A 14,474-nucleotide genomic window follows, 5' to 3' on the forward strand; every position below is an offset into this window, starting at 1 on the left:
GATAAACACTGAAGAAAATTTAATGACTTCCTTTAGGTAGTTGCTTTGCAAGAGAATGATGATTTGCCTCGGGATTTCCTTCATAAACACCCTTTTTATCTCTAGACAGAAAATTAACTAGTCCTAAATTCTAGCTGGCCTCAAAAGGTGAGGTATAAGGAGGAAGTATGCTACAGCTAAAGATCAGTTTGTTTTTCAATTCATGAAAACACAAATTTGGACACTGTGAATGGATGTTGAAAGTGTGAGATGGGGCCTGGAGAGATGGCCCAACAGTTAAGAGCATGTGCTGCTCTTCCTGGCTCTCTGAATTCACATGGTGACTCATAAGCATGCCTAACTCCCATTCCATGTGATTTGCTACCCTCTTCTGGCCTTCTCGGACAATAGGCATGCATATGGTAGACAGGCACATGCAGGCAAAACACTTAACACACACACACACAAAAAAAAAAAAAAGAAAGAAAGAAAGAAAGAAAAAAACTCTAAAGAAATAGGGTGATTATAATTACATCATTTCTCCTTCACCCTTTCCCCCAACCAAATCATCCCACATACCCCTTCTTTCTTTGCTTTCATTCAATTTTTTTTTTTTTTAAGAAAAACCCTTTTCAGTCCAGGTCTTGATTTCTTTTTGTACACTAGACCATGAATTCATATGGGATGGGCTCCAGCAGCTCAGGCTCCTTCCCTTTTGTCCTCCCAAAGTGTGCTTCTCTGGGTGGCGCAGGCTGGCGCTTGAGCCGAACCCAGGTGTCCTTCTCCCTGGCTTCCTATTCCTTCTGGTCGGTCTCCTTCACCCTCGTCAGGAAGCTGTCCCTGCTCTTAGAGTGCTTGAGGTGCTCAGTCCGCACGTTAATCCTCTTGGCCAGAATCTTGCCCTTAACTTGCTTGTTGACCATGATGCCCACTGCATGCTGGGTGACATTGTAGACTCTTTCTGTTTTGCCATGGTAACACTTGTGGGCATTCCTTTTTGAACACCTTCGAACACCCTTCTTGTAGATTCGCATATACGTGGCCAAAGGAGCAACTCCATGCTTCCTAAAAGGCCGAGAGAACATGGAGCGAGTGTCTTTCCTCTTTCTCTTCGTGTTTGCCATTTTGGCCAGTTACTGGAAGATGGCTGCCGTGGCCAAAAGGATGCTTTCATTCAATTTTATAGCCTCTTTTTTTCTTTAATTTTTTATTACAAGAAACGATTTTTACAAACCCAGAACTTAACAGTTCAAAAAAAAAAAATTGAGACACTGTTGGAGAAAGCTAAAGTTGGATCAAGTTGGGTCAGTATGCAATGATTCTGAGTTTGATGCTGAAAGTCTGGATGCTAGACACAGCTGGAGACATTAGCTTAGTAGAGGCACTGACTGTCATGTGCAAGACCCTGGGATCAACAGCCAGGACATCATTTCACTCGTTTGTGGAGTGAGGATTGCTGCAAAAACATTATAAAAGGTACATGGGGTATAGAAAGTGGCCTATGAGCCAAAGTGTGGTTTGTGTTGGATAGAAATGAAATAACTGAACTGCCTTGGTACTCTGTAAACTGAGTGTTTGGAAGATTAGAATGCTAAAGATCCACTTATCATACAGATTGAAAAAATACACATTAGTGACTATGAACTGTAAGTATGTGAGAGAAGCCCTCCCACCAAAGCCTTTAGGAATTCTCTGATTGTTTTACTCTGCAGATCAACAATTTCAGTGGCAATTGCTCCCCATGAACCTGTTCACATAAAGTGATAGTGGCGCCTGCACACTAAGGTGGCATGGATCAAGTCAAGATACTTAGAGACTTTTGGCATTGACTTAGTTGTTCATAATGTCCCTTGAAGAGAAAAAGGTGACCAGTCTAATTACTGGATATATGTGACCAAACAAGGTCTAGACAAATTCATGGGCAACTAACTGCAAGCATCCAAGTCTCATCCTCTTTTCGGATGTAAGCCATTTATGTACTTACAGCCTCTTGAGAAAGGACAGGTGGCCTTCCTACTGCAGTCTCAAAAACATAGTCTGCCATAAGGAATTAAGGCCTTTTATTGGATTATAGGGAAAATGAAACAATCAGGCATTTCAGGGACATTGATTCCAGGAGACCTAAAGCATCACTATTATCTATCAGGTTAGAGTGGAGGATTAGCGAGGTGAGGTGATTAATGGAGTTTTAGTGCAGCTCCATTCTCCCAGTGGGTCAGATGGGTCTCTGAATCCACCCCACAGGTACTTCCCCACTTCACAAATGGGTAATTGGAATAGATACACTCAGCATTTGTCAGAATTCCGATAACCTTACAATCACCTGTAGAATGAGAACTAATGCAATGTGTGGAAACCTTTAGTACCACCTTTACATGGTAAAGTGGTAAATCAACAGCAGTACTCCATCCCTGAAAGAATATTATGGTGATTGGTCCCACATTAAGGGGTTTAAACATAAAGAGGTGGTGATGCCAATCACCGTCTCTTTCAACTTGCCTATGTGGCCTACGTAGAAGACAGGTAGATTTTGGAAGACAGTAGTGGATTGTTATAAATTTAATTAGGTGGCAATGCCAATAGTAGATGTTGTTTCAGAAGTGATTTCATTGATTATTAACAAGTTAAGACACCACTAGAACTTGGTATGCAGCTCTTGATCTGTTACATACTCTCTCAGTAATTGTTAATAAAGACTACAAGTAGCAGTTTGCTTTTAGATGGCAAGACTAGCAATTCATGGTCAATGTCTTACCACAGAGCTTTTTCAGCTCTCTGGTCTATGTCATAATTACTTCACAAAATTAATTTTTAATAACATGTTTTTTAATTTTATTTAATTTTATATAACAGTCCAATTAAATGAAAACAAACATTTATACACAATATATACACAATATTTGGGAATTTGGGCGTCGTTCTTTCCAAACTACTTCCTGCTGGTAAGGGGCACTGTCTTGGGGGATTCGAAGAAGATTCAGATATCCTGGCTGTAGTCTGTAGGGCTGTTTTGTCCAGCTGAATAACATGTTTTTTAATTCTTTGAAATTTTCAAACATACATACAATATATTTTGATCATATTCACCCCCAATCACTCTCCCTAACTCCTCTAAGAGTCACTCCTACCCACACAACTTTTGTGCACATAAAAATGTCCTCTTTATTTAATAACCTGTCAAATCCAGTTTGTGCTGCCCTTATATTCGGGGGTGTGAGGACATCCACTGGAGGATGGTTTTCCTACCAGGGGCCACACTGGTAAAAAAAAAAAAAAAAAAAAAAACCGACTTCCTCCTCCCCAGGAACCATCAACTGTTCATAGCTCTTCAGTTAGGGATAGGCTTCCGCCTTCCATGCTGTAACTTTTTTCCCTGGCTTGACGTCATGCAGCTCTTGGGGTAGGCAAGCACAGCTGCTGTGAGTTCATGTGTGTAGCAGACCTGCCATATCCAGGAGACAGGGCTTCCCCCCAGTACTTCTCAACCTCTGACTATCACAATCTGCACATCTCTTCTTCTGTAATGGTCCCTGAGTCTCAGTGGCTTTACAAAAGTCTCTATCACATCTCCCTTCCACTAGGTTCCATTTAGTCTCTTACACTTATGGCATGCTGACTGGGCTATAAGAACAAAAAGTAGCAACTGCTTAATATTGCAGTGTTTTTCTCAGTATCCTTCATTTCTACTTGAAAACACAATGACTATCATTCTGCTGCCTGAGGTGAAAGGTTCCAAAAGCTTTCCTGTTGCTAGCTCATAGCTTGTTGTTTGTTTTTTCAGTAGCAACATAAACTCACCCATCATCACCATGGGGGGTTCAACATAAAAGGGACCTGTTTACAGGAAGCTGACAACAAAGTTTCAACACAATTACTCTGACTCTCTGGGTCCAACAAAAGAAAAGTGTGGTTCATGTAGAGCATTTGGGGAGTGGGCCCCTAATCAGCATGTACCTTTCCCCCTTTGTTCTACCTTCCTCCAACAGAATCAAGCCTATTCCTGACCACTAACTAGAAAAGCTAATTTGAGTGTTGTGAATACAATGACCTCCAAGCCCCACTGAAAATGATTTTTTTTTCAAGTTCATAATTAACTCCTCTCTGCACGAAGAAAAGCAGACTGTCAATCCTGACTTTAGTAACTGGTCGTTTAAGCCCTAACTGTTTCAGTAGAGTGATCAACATGTACATTATGCCATCTATCCGAATGACCCCAGAATATTTTGAGGATTTCTTTACTATAGTTTTCCATCTAGACAAAGTGAAGCTTGGAGAAATAGTTAATATCATGCAGATAGTAAGCAGAAGGCAAAAATTGGAAGCACATTTTGATCTAAGGACACAATTAATATTTTTATTGAAGTAATTCTGTCTTCCTATGGAAGCCAAAAGCAATACCACACTGCTCACTAGACTTGGGATTTGGGAGGAATCTTCCAGACCAAGTTATAAAGCATCACAAGTAGAGAGATAGTTCTCCTTAGAGTAATCCAGAAAAGCTGATTCAATAATGCATTTGTCTATCTCTTCTCCCTCTCTAAATGTCCTGTTTGCTGCACATGGGAGTCAGAGACAGAGAGGCCAGCTTCACCTTGCTCAACCCACAGTGGCTCTCCCTTTCTTCCTATTTATTAATCACTGTTAATATGTGTGTGTGTGTGTGTGTGTGTGTGTGTGTGTGTGTGTGTGTGTAGATGTGTGACTTGCATTTAATTCTGTATGTGTGAATGTAAGCTGGATTTAAATCTGAACATGTACCTTGGATTCAACTCTGCTTATATGTGCATGTAACTAATGTTTAGGAAAACATGTTTTAAATAGCAACCATATGGCTCTCCTCCATCTTTGCTGGTGACTTCATCATGATGCAGGCAGTCACATAGCTGCCATCTTTTACAAGCTTAAAGAGTACATTCATGCTGGGTGGTGGTGTCATACACCTTTCCTAGCACTCAGGAGGCAGAGGCAGGGGGATCTCCGTGAGCTGGAGACCAGCCTGGTCTACAAAAGCTTGTTCCAGGACAGGCTCCAAAGCCACACAGAGAAACCCTGTCTCAAAAAAAGAGTACAATTATATGACACTTCTTAGTCCTAATGAGCTCTCTGTTCATTATATGTCCTTTTATACTAGAAAGCAACAAGTCTCAAATATTTTGGACTAGTATGGACCTTTGTATGATGATTCAAAATATAACATTAGATTTGTAACAAAATACTATATATGTGATTCAATCTGATTTACAATACACTCTATGTGGAGCTAAAAGTTTAAGGTTATGCCAGTGTGGTGGCGCACGCCTTTGAGTCTGGCACTCAGGAGACAGAGTCAGGTGGAGCTCTATGAGTTTGAGATCAGCCTAGTCTACAGAGTGAGTTCCAGGACAACCAGGGCTGTTACACAAAGAAACAAAATTTAGAGATTTATACCTAAGTACTTATGTCCTTGTCAAATGCTCAACACCAAGCTTCTAGGGAATTTAGATAAGTGGAAACATGTCTTTGATAAATAAGATATTCGATAATAAGATATATATTTTATAATGAAGTTTCTGGGCTCCAGAGAGAGTCCTTTGCCCACTGTTGGCCTTTTAGACAGGGGTTCCATGACTTGTCAAGGGCAGTGCTAGCCTCTGGTCTCTCTCAGTCCCTGCTGATAGGCCCCACCCCAGGGCACAGGCACCCTTTTCTCCTGATCCCATTTCACCCTGGGAATCTTTTTCTTGCCTTCTCGGGTATTGGGATTTGTTCAGATTTTGGATGCTCATATTTCAAGGTTTAGCTTCAACAACTGCATTACAAGAGATTTCAATTAAAGATGTTTTATTTCAACAAAATAATCTTGGTCTAGAAAAAAGGAGAGCTGAAAGATGTATGTATGTTCTTTGTGTATGGTGTGGCCACACATGTGCATGTCTGAAGTGTGATGTGAATGTGTGAATCCCAACAATAGGTACTACTTGATTTGCTTGGGATATAGTAAAAAAAAAAAAGAGAGAGAGAGAGAGAGAGACATCAGATCACTGTCTTAATTGAAAGGGTTGGAGATCTGTGTCTCCAATGGCTGTCTTGCAGAGTGAAACAGCAGAAAACTGTCAAAGCCAGAATGACCTGAGAGCCAGAGAATGCTGTATGGATGGTTCAAAAGAGTTTAGTAGAAGAGAGAATACAGAAATGTTTCTAAATTTTGGTGGTTAAAAAAGAAAGAGAAAGAATTGAAGTTAACATAAGATTTGAAAAAAGCTATTGAGAAAAAGCCTCAGGGAACTGAAGGCCTTGTTAACCCCCCCCCCGCCCCCACCTAGAAAGGTGTCAGTGAAGATGTAAATGATACCAGGTCAGCTAATGAAAGCTTTACAGGTCAGAAAAAGTTTTCAAAAGTATTTGGGACTTATGTTACTTCCTAAAGAAATTAGGCCTCAAAAATTAGAAATTAGAAAAGATATCTTATGATCATTGAATGATTTTCAGAAGTTATTAGGAAATATTCCAATGGTTATGTCCTTTTTTAAAAAGCACCTACTGGTGATTTGAAACCTTTAAGCCATATCCTGAAAGGAGATAGTGATCCCAATTCACCTAGACAGCTAACTGAAGAGAGTAGACAAGTTCTCTTGCAATCAGAGAATGCATTCCAGCATCAGCAGATATGCTATATTGACTATGCAAAACCATGGGAGGTTTATGTGCTTCCCACACAGCATAGTCTGACTTCTGTCTTATGGCAAGGGGGACCATTGTTATGATTGCATTTACCTGTTTCCCCAGCCAAAGTGTTAAATCCTCATTTTGAAGCAGTAGCTCATGTTGTACAAAAATGCCATATGGAGTCTAGGAGATACTTTGGCAGGGAACCAAATGTAATACATGTTCTCTATACCAAACAGCAAGTTGATTGATTATTTCAAAACAGTGATTCATGCACAATTGCTTTTACTCAGTTTTTGGGAAAAATTGATAATGAGTTTCCAGCTCATAGGCTGTTGCAATTTGCGTTAATACATCTTTTTGTGTTCCCTAAAATTGTAAGGAGTAATCCTGTTAAAAATGCTAAGTTTTTACTGATGGTTCTTCTGATGGAAAAGCAGCTTATGTTATTGATGGAAAAGAATATTTAGTACAGAAAGATCCAGCTTCAGCTCAAAAAGTTGAACTACGAGTTGTTGCAATAGTTTTTCAGCTTCTAATGAAGGATTCATTTAACTCGTATACTGATAGTCATTATGTTTTCAGAGCTCTTCAAGTTATAGAGATAGTTCCATACATTGGAACTAGTAATAATCAAGTTAAGTTACTGTTTGAGAAAATTCTAAATGTCATTCATTAAAGAAAGGCACCGTGCTTTGTGGGTCATATAACAGCTCATTCAAACCTTCCCGGCCCACTGGCTAAAGGTAATGAGTCAGCTGATAGACAACAAAAATGGTCGCTTTATCTCAGGTAGAACTAGCTCAGCAGTCACACAGCATTCATCATCAAAACAGTAATAGTCTAAGAAAACAGTTTGGTTTAACTAGAAAGACTCTGAGGGCCATTCAGGTACTTCCAGCCTTATATCCTAGCCGGCCTCCCCACTAATTTGTGGGGACAGAATCTCTTACAAGAGATGGGAGTTAAACTTATTACTCAAACCCTGGCCCAAGGTGCTCCGCCAATACACAAAGCTCTCTGGATGATGGGTAAAATGGGCTGGGACAAAGGACAAGGGATAGGTAAGCTGGAACAAGGAGAAGTTTGCCCTGTGGCCACTCTGCCATTAGACACCCAGGCTCCAGGCGATAGATAAGGATTTGGCCATTTTTAATTTAATGAAGGTCCGTGTTGTGCTGCTAGCCCCCTTACCCATTATATGGCTTTCTGACTATCCAGTGTGGGTGGGAGAGTGGCCCTTAACCTCAGAAAAACATCTGGCAGCTTTCCAGCTAGTTCAAGAACAATTGGAGGCAGGACATGTGATCCCCTCCACCTCCCCCTGGAGTTCCCCTATATTTGTGATTAAAAAGGCCTCAGGAAAATGGAGATTGCTCCAGGATTTGAGGGCCGTTAATGCAACAATGCAGCCTATGGGAACTCTTCAGCCTGGCTTGCCCTCACCCATAGCTATCCCTAAAGATTGGCATCTAATTGTTATTGATTTAAAGGATTGCTTCTTTTCCATTCTGCTGTACTCCCAAGATAGCCCCAGGTTTGCATTTAGCCTTCCTTTGATTAATTTTTGGGAACCCCCCCCCTTCGCTTTCAATGGGTTGTGCTCCCGGAGGAGATGGCTAGTAGTCCTACAATATGCCAGACTTATGTGGCTGCTTACCTGGATCCTATCAGGCACACGTTTTCTGATCTTTACATTATCCATTATATGGATGATATTCTGCTGGCAGTGCCTGCTGAGGAGAGATGTCTTGAAGCGTTTGTTAAATTACAGGAGCTCCTGGAGGCTGGTGGATTTATTTTGGCCCCAGAGAAGGTTCAAAAGAAACCTCCATACACCTATCAAGGCCATCAAATTCAACAGACCTGCCTCCAGCCTCAAAGGCTCCAAATTGATTTTCAAATTTAAAAACTCTTCATGATTGACAAAAGTTTTGGGGAGATGTTCAATAGATCCGCCCCCCACTTCCTATTAAAACAAGGGAGCTTAGACAAATATATGATATTCTTCCAGGGATCCAGCTCCAACCTCTCCCAGACAAATCACACCGGAGGCCAAGGAGGCCATCCAATTGCTATTAAAAAGCATTGAAAAAGCCCATCTTTGCCGCCTAGATTATGGACAACCCCTTGTGGTTGTAATTTCCTCCAGTTTTTCACCCACCTTTTTTTTTTTTTTTTTTTTTTTTTTTTTTTTTTTGGCAAAATGTCCCTATATATTGGATTCATTTGTCAGCCACCCCTAAGAAGGTGGTGTCCTCCTATTTTGATTTGATATTACAATTGTTATGGAAAGCACATAAATTTAGCATCCAAACCTTTGGAAAGCCCCCTGATATGATCATTCTCCCCTACGACAAGGAAGAGGTTGAGCATTTACAGACCTCTCATGATGGATGGACGCTCTTTATCACATCTACAGGAGCTAAATTTAACAACCACTACCCAAATAGCCCCTTGCTGTCTTTTTTAGACAGCCCCCTATAATTTTTCCTAAGATTATAAAGGAGGCCCCCCTTCAAGGAGTGCGCTCAGTGTTTACGGATGGCTCCTCGAGGGTTTTGCTGTAGTAGTTTCTGGTCAAATGCAAAAGAAGACACCACTAGAGCAAATGTCTGCCCAGGCTGCTGAATTGGTTGCTTGCATAATGGCTTTTCAGTTGTTTGATGAAGAACCTTTTAATCTATATACTGATAGCATTTATGTTGCTAATATTGTAAAGCCATTAGAAACTTCTCCATATGTCATTTCCATCTCTGAAGTTCATTCTCTTCTAGTTATGCTTCAACATCTTATCTGGCAGAGGATACACCCTGCATTTGTGGGGTACATACGTGCCCATACAGGCCTCCCAGGACCCCTAGCCCAGGGTAATCAACTTTGATATTACTGCTGCCATCAATGCAATCCCCATCAAAATACCAACACAATTCTTCACTGACCTTGAAAGAATAATACTCAACTTTATATGGAAAAACAAAAGATACAGGATAGCCAAAACAACCCTGTACAATAAAGGAACTTCAGGAGGCATCACCATCCCCGACTTCAAGCTCTACTATAGAGATATAATCCTGAAAACAGCCTGGTATTGGCACAAAGATATACAGGTAGACCAATGGAATCAAATAAAAAATCCTGATATTAACCCACACACGTATGAACACCTGATTTTTGACAAAACAGCTAAAAATATACAATGGGGGGAGGAAAGCATCTTCAACAAATGGTGCTGGCACAATTGGATGACGGTGTGTAGAAGACTGCAGATAGACCCATGTCTATTGCCATGCACAAAATCAAGTCCAAATGGATCAAAGACCTCAACATCAATCTAGCCATACTGAACCTCTTAGAAGAGAAAGTGGGAGGTACCCTTGAACAAATTGGTACAGGAGACCACTTCCTGAACATAACTCCAGGAGCACAGACACTGAGATCGACAATTAATAATGGGACCTCCTGAAACTGAGAAGTCTCTGTAAGGCAAAGGACACAGTCAACAAGACAAAATGGCAGCTCACAAAATGGGAAAAGATCTTCACCAACCCCACATCTGACAGAGGGCTGATCTCCAAAATATACAAAGAACTCAAGAAACTAGTTAACAAAACACCAAATAACCCTATTAAAAAAGGGGGTACAGACTGAAGAGAGAATTCTCAATAGAGAAATCCAAAATGATTGAAAGACACTTAAGAATGTGCTCAACATCCATCAGGGAAATGCAAATCAAAACAACTCTGAGATACCATCGTACTCCTGTCAGAACGGCTAAAATTAGAAACACCAATGACAGTTTATGCTGGAGAGGATGTGGAGAAAGGGGAACACTCCTCCACTGATGGTGGGAGTGCAAACTCATACAGTCATTTTGGAGATCAGTATGGTGGTTCCTCAGGAAAATGGGAATCAGTCTACCACAGGACCCGGCAATCCCCCTTGGGCATATACCCAAAGGATTCACATCCATGCAACAAAGACATCTGTTCAACTATGTTCACAACAGCATTATTTGTAATAGCAAGAACCTGGAAGAAATCTAGATGCCCCTTAACTGAAGAATGGATAAAAATGATGTAGCACATTTACACAATGAAATATACTACTCTGCAGGGAAAGAAAAAAAAAAAAAAATGGAATCTTGAAAATTCCCAGGCAAGTGGATGGAACTTGAAGAAACCATCCAGAGTGAGGTGACCCAGTCACAAAAATAGGAACATGGTATGAACTCACTCATATATGGATTTTAGACATAAGTAAAGGATACACCTAAATTCACACCACCAGAGAAACTAGGATACAAGGAGGAGTCTAAGAGATTCACATAAGGTCCCTCACAGAAGGGGAAAGGGACAAAATCTCCTGAGCATATTGGGAGTGGGGGGGGGCAGTGAGTGGAGAGGGAGCTAGGAGAAAGAGAAGGGGAGGAGAGGAAAGCACGTGGGACCAGGAAGACTGAGTTGGAGGATAAATTGACAAGAGCAAAAAAAAAAAAAAAAAAAAAAAAAAAAGATACCATAATAGAGGGAGCCATTATAGGTTTGAAGAGAAAACTGACTCTAGAGAAATGTCCAGAGACCTACAAGGATGATCCCAACTAACAATCTGAGCTACAGTGGAAAGGCTACCTTAAATGCCTTTCCCTGATAATGAGATTGATGACTAACTTATAAGCCATCCTAGAGCCCTCATCTAGTAGCTGATAGAAACAGAAGCAGACACCCACAGCTAAACACTGAGCCAAACTCCTTGAATTCAGTTGCAGGGAGGGAGGAGTGATAAGAAAAGGGGTCAAGACTAAAATATAGAAACCCACAGAGACAACTGACCTGAAGAAGGAGGAGCTCATAGACCCCAGACTGATAGCTTGGAATCCAGCATTGGACTGACTCAGACCCCCAGCATATGAGTCTCAGTTAGAGGCCTGGGCAGTCTAAGGGACCTCTGACAGTGGAACCAGGATGAATCCCTGGTGCACAAAAGGACTTTGGAAGCACATCCCCCATGGAGGGATACTCCCTTAACCTAGAGACAGGAGGGAGAGCCTAGTCCCTACTCCAAATGACTTGACAGATTTAGATGACCCCTCCTGGAAGGCCTCACCCTCTCTGTGTAGTGGGGGGGGATGGGATAGTAGGGGGTCAGGGGGAATGGGAGGGAGGAAGAGGGAACTGGGATCGCTATGTAAAATAAGGAATATATATATATATATATATATATAGATAGATAGATAGATACATACATACATAAGAATGAATATATATATATATATATATATATATATATATATATATATATATAGAGAGAGAGAGAGAGAGAGAGAGAGAGAGTGCCAGGAAGAAAAACTGCTTTTCATCTTAACTGTTACTAAGAGCCTGCCCAGGCTGTGAACAACAGGATACTTCGGAATTGATTTCGTCCTCCCCATCTCCCCCAGCAAGATCCTCCACAGGAAAGTCTGTCCATTCTTCTGGGCCTGGAAGCTGAAGACTGATGCTTCCCTGAGACCTCTACCTCCAATGGAGGATCCTGGGGTGGCTGTCTAGGTAGCCAGTAAGTAAGTTTCTGTCATTTTTAATAGATTTGGAGGCTGCTTGTTCTACATTTCCACTTACTCAGGTAAAATTTATCCTTCTCAGAACTCTGATGATGATTGACAACTAGGCTAATGATGGCTCTGCCAGTTTAACAGCAACAATCAAGGCTTCAGTTCCTTCTCAGCTTTCTTTGTGTAAAATTCAGTCCATATGCCGAGTGTTGGTGTTGCACACCTTTTCTCCCAGCACTCTGGAGGCAGAGGCAGACAGATCTCTGTGAGTTCAAGACCAGCCTTGAGTTCCAGGACATCCTCCAAAGCCACAGAGAAATCCTGTCTCAAAAAAAAAAAAAAAAAAAAAAAAAAAAAACTTCAGTCCACAGGTCTCTCCTAGAGCTACTAGTAGGTCTAGACACATTTAGCTTGTTACCACACTCAGAAAAGAGGTCAACTCACAGAACAGATTTTAATGTAACTTTTTACTATTCCTTTATTAAAAGCAACTGCTCTCAGTAATCAACCACCTATATATCTCCTGGTGAATTAGATAGAAAGTGTTTTAACGTGCAGAGTCTATGGGGAGCTATGAAATCTTAAGTTGGGGATCTAACATTTTAGGGTCTTAGAAGGTGTTTTAAAATGTGTAAATGCAAGTTACAAAGATCTGAGGATGAAAATATATGGCGATAAGTAGAAAATTATTTGAGGTATGTAAGAGAATGAGATGTTTCAGGTTTCTTTCTCTCCCTATGTTACTGGTATATGAAGACTCCAAAATTTCATAGTGTTAACATTAATCAATGGAATTCTGATAAGCTCTCAATCTAGCTCTGGCAGAGAACCACTACTATTATCATAGGCACAAGCCCAGGATTTTAAATTCCCATTGGTTGTTTCTTAAGTATGGATTTAAAAGTGCTTCTCACTGTGCTAAAAACATCTATCTAACATATATACATCCAACTTTCTGGATAGAGGAAAGAGTGCTAATATTTTCAACAAGAATCATTTTTGGGTCCCCTATGATTCAAAGGCATGAGTCTACTGCCTTTCATACAATGTGGCTCTCAGTACAGATTACAAACAGTGGGAACGCTAATGTGTCTAAAACTGTTTGTGAGCTCCTAGGAGTCGACTTTGATCCCCTTCAGACAGGTCAGATGCTCTGTCAGCTGCACTCCAGATAAGTACTGTCAATCAACAGCCAAAGTTTCCTAACCTACTGCCGGTGCCTAAGTGTGGACTCTCACCCACCTTCCCCTGGTCTTGGGATTCCTCTCCCTTAATTACCAGGATCTAAGGAAAAAATTCCCCTTTATCTTCTGCTTTGCCAGCATCCTGCCAGGTCTGCTGAAAGTCTACATCCAGGTCAGTTTCAAAGTGTCTAGCCCCAAGGGGTCCAACCTCAAAGATTGCTTCAACTAGACCTGAACTTTCCTGGTGCCACATGATCCCACAAAACCTGAAGATCAGTGAAGCAGCCAGCTATTCCAGGACTTGGCCAGCATCCTAGCTTTCTCAGGTCTCCCAAAGATGCCAATGTCCCTACTCTAGAGAATAAGGCAGCCCATGCCCCATTAACACATCACCAGCTACTCCTTCCTATTTCCTTCCTCACCCTTTTATAAGAAACAAAAGCGAAGAATGTTAGCATTCAGGTTTTTTTGTTTTGTTCGAGGCAGGGTTTCTCTGTAGCTTTGGAGCCTGTCCTGGAACTCGCTGTGTAGACCAGGCTGGCCTCAAACTCATAGTGATCCACCTGCCTCCTGAGTGCTGGGATTAAAGGCTTGCACCACTACTGCCAGGCGTAGCATCCAGGTATCCACACTGGCCTGCTCTTAGGGACTTAGCAGGACACAGCAGCAACAGCCAAGATGTGACACTATAGGTAGTACAGTCAATAAGTAGAGCACTCTCCCTATGTTAGCGTGCTATATCCCCTTATAAAAGGCCAGCCCTTCTAGCCCCTCTCTCTACCCTTCTACTGTCAGTCAGAGATCAGCTTTGCAACTCCCCGAAATAAACCTCCCATGGTGAGCTCTGATACACGGTGTGACTTTCTGGTGCCCCTTGGCACCAACCTGCCAAAGTTGCCTTCTGCTGCTAAACTATTACATCTACCCCACAGGTGTGGGAGAGGTGGCCACGTGGCATGGGCCTAGGATAGCTGGCTCTGACCCTCATCTGAGGGGTGAGCCCAATAGCCCAGACTGACCAGCTCAGCTACCAGCCAGATCCACATCCTGGTCTTGTGCTGGCCCACCCTAACAGCTGCCCCATCCATGACCTGCTGGAGTGTGGGAAGGGACTG

General features: G+C 41.6%; 1 pseudogene; it reads right to left on the reverse strand.

Moving 5' to 3' along the window:
* Nucleotides 1–641: 641 nt before the first annotated feature.
* Nucleotides 642–1,103, reverse strand: LOC127218657 (60S ribosomal protein L21-like; annotated as a pseudogene).
* Between the last annotated feature and the right edge of the window lie 13,371 nt (nucleotides 1,104–14,474).

The sequence above is a fragment of the Phodopus roborovskii genome, unplaced genomic scaffold (assembly GCF_943737965.1).
Source record: "Phodopus roborovskii unplaced genomic scaffold, PHOROB, whole genome shotgun sequence".
NCBI lineage: Eukaryota > Metazoa > Chordata > Mammalia > Rodentia > Cricetidae > Phodopus > Phodopus roborovskii.